At 42.3% G+C, this 8,749-nt stretch overlaps 1 pseudogene; it reads right to left on the bottom strand.

The window, feature by feature from the left end:
- Positions 1 to 4,075: 4,075 nt before the first annotated feature.
- On the bottom strand, positions 4,076 to 5,813 carry LOC102252047 (annotated as a pseudogene).
- Between the last annotated feature and the right edge of the window lie 2,936 nt (positions 5,814 to 8,749).

Raw genomic sequence — 8,749 nt, 5'->3', positions numbered from 1 at the left:
AGAAATTCTTTTTTATTGTTGACACTATTGCAGAAAACCCCATTCCTCCCCCCTTTGCCCACTTCCAATCAGCCCCCATCCCCCTCCATTGTCATTCACCACATTATTGCTTGTGTCCATGGGCTATGCATATATGTTCTTTGGTTAATCTCTTCACCTTCTTTTATCCCATCCCCCTCCCTCCCTCCCTTCTAATATCAGTCTGTTCCACGTATCCATGCTTCTGGTTCTATTTTGTTTATCAGTTTGTTTGTTTGTTAGATTCCACATATAAATTTGATCATATGGTATTTGTCTTTCTCTTAACTGACTTATTTTGCTTAGCTTAATAATCTTCAGGTCCATCCATGCTGTCACAAAGGGTAAGATTTCCTTCCTTTTACAACCACATAATATTTTAGTGTGTAAATGTACCATAGCTTTTTTATCCACTCATCTACTGATGGGCACTTGGGCTGTTTCCACATCTTAGCTATTATAAATAATTAGAGGCCCGGAGCACAAAATTTGTGCACTCGAGGGCATCTCTCAGCCCAGTCTGTGCCCCCTCGCAGTCGGGGAGCTCTCAGGAGCCTGCAGGGAGTGGGCCTAAGCTATCAGTCAGACATCCTTAGCACTGCCGCTGAGGCAAGAGAAGCTCCCACCACCACTGCTGTGCTTGCCAGCCATGAGACTGGCTCAGGGACTCTGTGGGAACACACTGACCACCAAGGGGCAGCTCCTGCATTGTCTGCCCCTTGGTGGTCAGTGCAAATCGACCAAATGGCATCATAGTGACTGTTCGTTCCACCGTTCGGTCGACTTGCATATAGCCTCCACAGCTGGGAGAGTCAAGGTTGTGGTCACTCAGTAGGATACCTGGGTTGTAGGTCCTGTCACTGTTCCTGGAGGCTCTGGTCTGGGTGCTTCTATGGTTGCTAAAGCTTCTGGAAACAGGCACTGCTGTTGCTGCACCTCATGTACCACCATGGTTCCCAAAACCTCTGGCCGCAGACACTACCATGGTTTCTGGAGCCTCCAGCCTTGGGTTGCCATAGTTCCTAGAGCCTTAGGTTGTGTAGCTGGTACTTCAGTTCCTAGATCCTCCAGTAACAGGCTCCATTGCCCCTGTTTCTCTGGTCCTTTCACCTCCATGAGTTCAAACCTATGCACCTATAAAGATGTATGGGTCTCTCTCAGGCAGTCTGGTGTGCTGTGTAGAAAATCCTGAGTTGGACTATGAGAGTCCAACTAGTTATATATAAATTTAAAAGTAGAGACAAAGGAAACAACTCATACCACCATAATGCTGACATCACCATATTAGAATATTTTTTAAAATTCTTTATTGTTGAAAGTATTACAGATGTCTTTCTTTGTCTGGCTTATTTCATTTACCATAATACCATCTAGGTCCATCCATGCTGTCAGAAAAGGTAACATTTCCTTCTTTTTTATGGTCGAGTGGTATTCCATTGTATACCATTTTATCCACTCATCTATTGATGGGTACTGGGCTGCTTCCAAAGCTTGTTTATTGTAAATAACACTACAATGAACACAGGGGTACATATATTCTTTCAAATGACTGCTTTGGATATCTTCAGATAAATCCCAAGAACTGGATTCACTGGGTAATGAGGCAGTTTCTTTCTTTCTTTTTCTTTCTTTCTTTCTTTCTTTCTTTCTTTCTTTCTTTCTTTCTTTCTTTCTTTCTTTCTTCCTTCCTTCCTTCCTTCCTTCCTTCCTTCCTTCCTTCCTTTCTTTCTTTCCTCTTTCTTTCTTTTTTTTTTTTTTATAAAATTCAATACTGCTTCACAAAGTTAACTGCACCAATCTGCATTTCTACCAACAGTTCACAGGGTCTTCGTTTCTCCATATTGTCACCCACAAATGTCATTTGTGGATTTGTTGATGATAGCTATTCTTACAGTTGTGAGGTGATATCTCAATGTGGTTTTAATTTGTATTTCTCTGATAATTAGTGACATTGAACATCTTTTCCTATGTGTATTGACCACCTGTACATCTTCTTTGGAGAAGTGTCTATACAGGTCCTTTGTCCATGATTTTCATTGGATTGTTTATTTTGGTGTTGAATACTATAGGGTTTTTATGAATTTTGGATATGAACTCCATATCATATATATCAGTGCTGAAGATGTCCCTTTTTTGCACCAATGACACTCTCCACCCTGCTCCTGCCTTCTCCCCAGTGCTTCACCACACTCTTGTCTGACCATGGGTTATGCATATAAGTTCACTGGGAAACTCGTCCTCCCATCTTCTTTCTGAAATTCATCAGACCACTGCATGCTTCAAAGTCACTGGATCTATTTTGTTTATCAGTTTATTTTTTCTTTAGATTCTACATATAAGAGAGATCATGTGATATTTGTCTTTCTCTTACTGGCTTATTTTGCTTCTAATACTCTCCAGGCCCCTTTATGCTGTCTCAAAGGATAAGGAATTCTTGTTTAAAGCTGCATAGTATTCCATTTTATCCACTCATCTATTGATGGGCATTTGGATTGTTTCCAGATCTTAGCTATTGTAAATAGTGCTGCTATGAACATAGGGGTACATATATTCTTTCTGACTGGTGTTTTGGGATTCTTAGAATATAGACCTACAAGTAGGATTACTGGGTCAAATGGCAGTTCCAGTCTTAAATATTTGAGGCAACTTAAAGACTCCTCCAAAAAACTACTAGAACTGATCAATGAATTCAGTAAAGTAGCAGGATACAAAATAAATATTCAGAAGTTGGTTGCATTTTTATACAAAAATAACTAGAGGCCTGGTGCACAAAATTTGTGCATGGAGGGTGGGTTCCTCAGTCCAGCCTGCACCCTCTCCAATCTGGGACCCCTTGGGGGATGTCTGACTGCTGGTTTAGGCCCTATCCCTATGGACAACCAGCAGTCGGACATCCCTCTTGCAATCCAGGACTGCTGGCTCCTAACCGCTCGCCTGCCTGCCTGCCTGCCTGATTGCCCCTAACCCCTCTGCTTGCCGACCTGATCACCCCTATCTTGCCCCCCTGCCAGCCTGATCAACCCTAACTTGCACCCCTGCTGGCCTGATCACCCCTAACTTGCCCCCTGCCAGCCTGATCACCAGTCTGGTCTCCCTCTGCAGGAGGCGACCTGGTGGATCAGGGGAAGGCACCGCCCCTATTACCCTGCTTCTGCTACCACTGCTGGCCTGAGCCTCAGCCCTTCACAGCCGCTAAGGCTTTGTTTGGAAGGACGTCCGGGACATGTCACTCTAATTAGCGTAGATTTGGGGACCATTACAACCATGCAGAACTTAAAGAATACATATGGCCCTGGCCGATTTGGCTTAATGGAGAGAATTAGCCTGTGGACTGAAGGGCCCCAGGTTTGATTCTGGTCAGGGGCACATGCCTGGGTTGCGGGCTCGATCCCCAGCAGGGGGCCTGTGGGAGTCAGCTGATAACTGATTCTTATCATTGATGTTTCTATCTCTCTCTCCTTCTCCCTTTCTCTCTTAAAGCAATAAAAAATATTTTTAAAAAGAGAAAACACATGATCTTCACATTGGGATTTGTCATTTTACAATATTCTTTGTGCAGTATTTTAACTACCCTCAACTTTCCTTTACCCACCCTTAAAATGCAATTTATTTGGGGGAAGATGATCAGGATTGCCAGCATTCTAGTGGGTAGAAGTTTTTTTTCTGGAGGGGATGGGGTCTTGAAAATATTTAAAAATTGAGCATGGTGATGGTTGTACCACTCTGAATTTACTTTAAAAAACCAGTTCATTGTACACCTTAGGTGACATGTACAGTATATGAATTATATCTCAACAAAGCTGTTCTTTTCTTTCTTTTTTAATAAAAACCAGTCTTATAATCAATTGCAGATGTTTTCAGAGGCTCCCCAGGATTTGCTTACTGCATCCCAAATCACGGCTGTGACTCCCAGTTGCCTCCAGTCCTGGTAGATCTGGAAGGTGTGGTTTGCAAAGGAGAAGGTGACAAGAGGCTTGTGGAATTTCTGCAGCCCCATTCCCGCAGTCTCCTCATAGGGCACCAGGGCCATTTCCACTGTGACAGCTCTCTGCTTCCTTTAACCTGTTGGACAAAAGAATCCTGTATGCTCTGGCCAGAAAGTGCATTCTCCATTAAGTGGCCCAAATGCTTTTTTTAAGGATCCTGCAAAGTAGCATCCAGGTCCTGCCCCTGTAGGTATTTTGTCATCAGGTAAGGAAGTAACAAAGAATGGCTGGTTATATTTGGGAGGTAGTGTCAAATTACTCGATTTCTTCTTTCCTAGAAGTGCAAGGCTATGATTTTCATGAATATCTAAGCTCAAGGTATTAGACAACCTACAAAAAACAATAAATGGAAGATCTTTAAGATGTTCCAAATCACTGAATTGCTCATGACAAATCTGTAGACGACTTGTATAATCTCCTTTCTCCAGTTTCATCGAATACTTATGTGGATAGGCATCGCCTGAACCCATTTGTCTTTTATGCTGGTCAAAGATGATCCACAGTTGGCTGTCAAATTCTGATTCATATAATAATTCACAAAGTAGTGGGCAGCTTGGAGTTACTTCCCCACTTTTGGATTGATGAAAGTTATAGGTAAGGATTATTTCATAAAGTTGACAATTATTTGGCAAAACATCTCTTGATCCTAAAGGTTTTGTTTTTGCACTCAGTGAGTATAGTGTTTGGACCCAGCTCTTCAAAGTTATGCAGGGAGCCAGAGCTTCATATTTCAAGGAGGACTGAATATCAAAACGGTTGATTCCTTCTGATGCATGAATATTTAACTGAGGAGCGGTACACACTATCATATGGAAAGAAATGGTGTAATCAATATTGACATCAGTAAGACTAGCCCACCAACGGACAATGAAAATTCAATTGCTTTCCCACTTAAGACACGAAAAGCTTCAGTCAGTGTTCCTTTTTCTGGAAGGGAACAAACTTATAGAATTTATGGCTTCGATATGCTCTTTGCTTCACAAATTGTACTGCATAAAGAATAAACTTGGCCAACACCTCAAAAGAACAAGAACACACTGTAACTTCAGCCCATGTTGCTCCCTCAGGAACCTCAACAAAATGCACCATCTCAGTTGTGCCAAAAGAGCTATATTCTTGGGCTTCTTTGTAGTTTCTCAATACAGTAGATTTACTCAAGTCCCCATCTTCATTCGAATCAATTCAGGCTCTCCAGACTTCACCATCGTGCCATACCAAGCAGTCATATACAGGGCCAGGATCACTAAATTTTTTCTCAAAAGAATTTAGCAATTCCACTTGACTTTGAAGCTCCTCTTTGATTAGTTTATTTACTTGAGAAAGACAATTGTTTGCAACACCAAATTCTTCTTGTTTTCTACAAGCTTCTGCCAGGGCCATTCTGTGAACAGGGTCCCAGGTTTTTTCCTTCAGTTCTTTCTGTATCCTTTCCTTGAGAGCCTTTGGATAGAAGTCATAGCCATTTTTTATGCTAATATGATATCTGCCTGAAGGATTTGTCCAGCTTGCAGGAATCTGATGCACTCTTCCTGAAAGGCCAATAATTTCACCATTTTTTGGCTCTACTACTATAGCAGTATTCATATCATCACTTCCTGTTGTGTCAATGATATCAACAAGTTTTGGTTTTCCATCAGATGTAACCTGCATGCCCGGGGGCCCGGGGTCAACCCCCGTGTCCAGGATGGCGATGAGCACCCCCTACCCCTCATACTTCGGGTAGCAACAGAGAAAAAAGGCTGCCCTGGTCTCTTTCTTGGGCAGCAGGCAGTGGAAGGGGAAGGGCTCCTTGGTGGCAGTGGCAGCCATGGACACAGGCTGGAGGATGGGAAAAAGGCAAATTGCCAGGCTGCGCAGAAGATAGGTGTGAGCAGGTTAGATAATTTATTACTATTTTTTCTTTTTTCTTTTTTGAGGTAGGCCTATGAACTTCCCTCCCAGGATTGCTTTCACTATGTCTCATTGATTTTGCATTGTTATGTTTTCATTGTCATTTGTTCCCAGGATGTTTCTTATTTCTTCTTTGATCTCGTTGGTAACATAATCATTGTTTAATAACATGTTATTTAGCTTCCAATTTTTTATTTTTTTTTATTTTAGATGATTTCTAATTTTATGGCATTGTGATCCAAGAAGATGCTTGATATGATTTCAATCTTCTTGAAATTGTAGAGACTTACCCTGTGTCCTAATATGTGGTCTATCTTTGAAAATGTCCCATGTGCACTTGAGAAGAAGGTGTATTCGTAGCTTTGGGGTGAAATATTTTGAATATGTCAATTAATTCCATCTGATCTAATGAGTCGTTTAGGATTGCTGTTTCTTTGTTGATTTTTTGTCTAGAAGATTTATTCATTTATGCCAACAAGGTATTAAAGTCCCCTACTATAATTGCATTGCTGTTGATCTCTTTTTTGATATCTTCCAGAAGTTTTTTTTTTTTTTAATGTATTTGGGTGCTCCTGTATTGGGTGCAAATATGTTTATCAGAGTTGTGTCATCTTGTTTCAATCCCTTTAGTATTATGATGTGGCCTTACTTATCTATTGTTATGGAGTTAACTTTGAAGTCTATTTTGTCAGATACAAGTATTGCTACCCCAGATTTTTTCTTTTTCATTTCCGTTTCCATGAAAAACTTTTTCCATCCCTTCACTTTCAGTCTGTGTGAATCCCTTGTTCTGAGGTGGGTCTCCTGTAGACAGCATATGTATGGGTCTTATTTTACTTACCTATTCAGCCACCCAACGTCTTTTGATTGGAGCATTTAATCCATTTACGTTTAACATTATTATTGATAAGTACTTGTTTGTAGTCATTTTTATTCTTTATGCCTATGTACCTTCTTCCCTTTCTTTTTCTTATTTTTACAACAGTCCCTTTAGCATTTCTTGCATTACTGGCTTGGTAGTATTGAATGCTCTTAGTCTTTTTTTTGTCTGTGAAGCTTCTGACTTCCCCTTTAATTTTGAATTATAGCTTCCCTGGACAGAGTATTCTTGGATTGAATCCCTTGCTTTGCAACAATCACTTTGTATACATCATTCCATTCCCTTCTGGCTTGACATGTTTCTGTTGAGAAATGATTTGATAATTTAATGGGAGATCCCTTGTAGGTGACTCTATGTCTCTTTTTTGCAGCCCTCAAGATTCTCTCTTTGGCATTAATGTTTGCTATTGTAATATGATGTGTCTTGGTGTGGGTCTTTTTTGTTCATCTTGTTTGGAACTCTCTGTGCTTGTGTGACTTTTTCTTCCCCAAGTCAGGGAAGTTTTCTGTTATTATTTCTTCAAATAGGTTTTCTAATCCTGCTTCTTTTCTTGTCCTTCTGACATTCCTATTATATGAATGTTGCTTTGTTTCATGTTGTCCCAAAGGTCCCTTAAGCTCTACTCCTGCTTTCTATTGTTTTTTCTTCAACTGATGATCAGATTAGGTGTGTTTTTCAATCCTGTCTTCTAACTTGCTGATTTGGTTGTCAGTGACTCATAGTCTACTGCTGAAACCTTCCATTCTGTTTTTAAATTATAGCTATATCATTCTTCATTTCCTCTTGGTTTGTACATATGTTGATTTTCTCATCCAGCCTGTTTAGGAACTTAATGACCCTTATTCTGAATTTTTTTCTCTGATATATTGCTTGGCTCCATTTCATTTAGTTCCTTTTCTGGTGAGTCCTCCTTTTCTTTCCTTGTGGTGTTGTTTCTTTGTCTCCCCATTTTTGCTGTCTCTTTCTGGCACTGGGCACCCCACTTGGGGTGTGATAGGTTGAAGACCCTATTGGGAAAATTGTCCAGAAATCATTATCTCAGAGGCTGGATATGCCTTGAATCTCATGCCATTATTGTCTCTGCTCTGAGTTGTATTCCCTTCTCCTATGGTTCTTGTCCTTCAGTTGTCCGCTTCAGATGGTCTTTGTGGTAGCTGTGTGTGCACAGTTCATCTGGTGTGCAACTCCCTGTGAGGACCCAGAGCCCTCTGGAATGCAATTCATTGTGCAGCCCTGGAACCCATGGCATGGTGGCGCCCTAGGTCCCTCTGGAAGAGCACTTGCAGTACAGTCCTGTGACCCCTGGCTAGGCACACCTGATAGCTTCTGGTCACCCTGGCAGTGCTCTCCTTTGGCCCAAATGGGGCTCATGCTGGATTTCTCTGGGTATCCCAGCAGGAGTGTCCCAGGGGCCATTGTGGAGTGAGTATGGGTTGTTCTGGATTGCACAGTCAGAGCTCTTCTGTGGCCCAGTGTGGGGTGCATTCTGGGTTACTCCAGATTGTCCTGGCAGCAAGTCCCTGGGCTTAGATTGGAGCAAGCACTGGTTGTTCTGGGTTGCACAGTCCTTGCTTTCCTGTGGCCTGAAGTGAGGCAAGTGGTGGGTTGCCCCAGTTCACCCCCCCCCATGTGGAGCAGGTGTGGGTTACTCTGGTTCACACAGTCTACACTCTCCTGTGGCCAAGATTGGGGTGGACACTGGGTTTCTCTGGGTTGCCCCAGCAGCAGGTCCCAGGACTCAGGGTTGAGCGGGTGCCAGGTGTCTCTGGTTTAGACTGGCACTATGATTCTGGGGCCCAGGATGGGACTGAGGTACAGGGGTCCCCGTGGCTTGCACTCACTGCAGGGTCTTGAAACTGGATCCTGGATGCTGGGTCCAAGCGGTCTGGTGATGAGGCCTGGTGTGGGAGCTCACTCTAGCAAGTGCTCACTGCAGATGTCTGGGATCCTGCTGGGAGGTACTGCACCACTCACT

Source organism: Myotis brandtii, unplaced genomic scaffold (genome assembly GCF_000412655.1).
Source record: "Myotis brandtii unplaced genomic scaffold, ASM41265v1 scaffold509, whole genome shotgun sequence".
Taxonomy (NCBI): domain Eukaryota; kingdom Metazoa; phylum Chordata; class Mammalia; order Chiroptera; family Vespertilionidae; genus Myotis; species Myotis brandtii.
The sequence above is the reverse complement of the archived record's forward strand: the minus strand, read 5'-3'. Positions and strand labels throughout refer to the sequence as shown.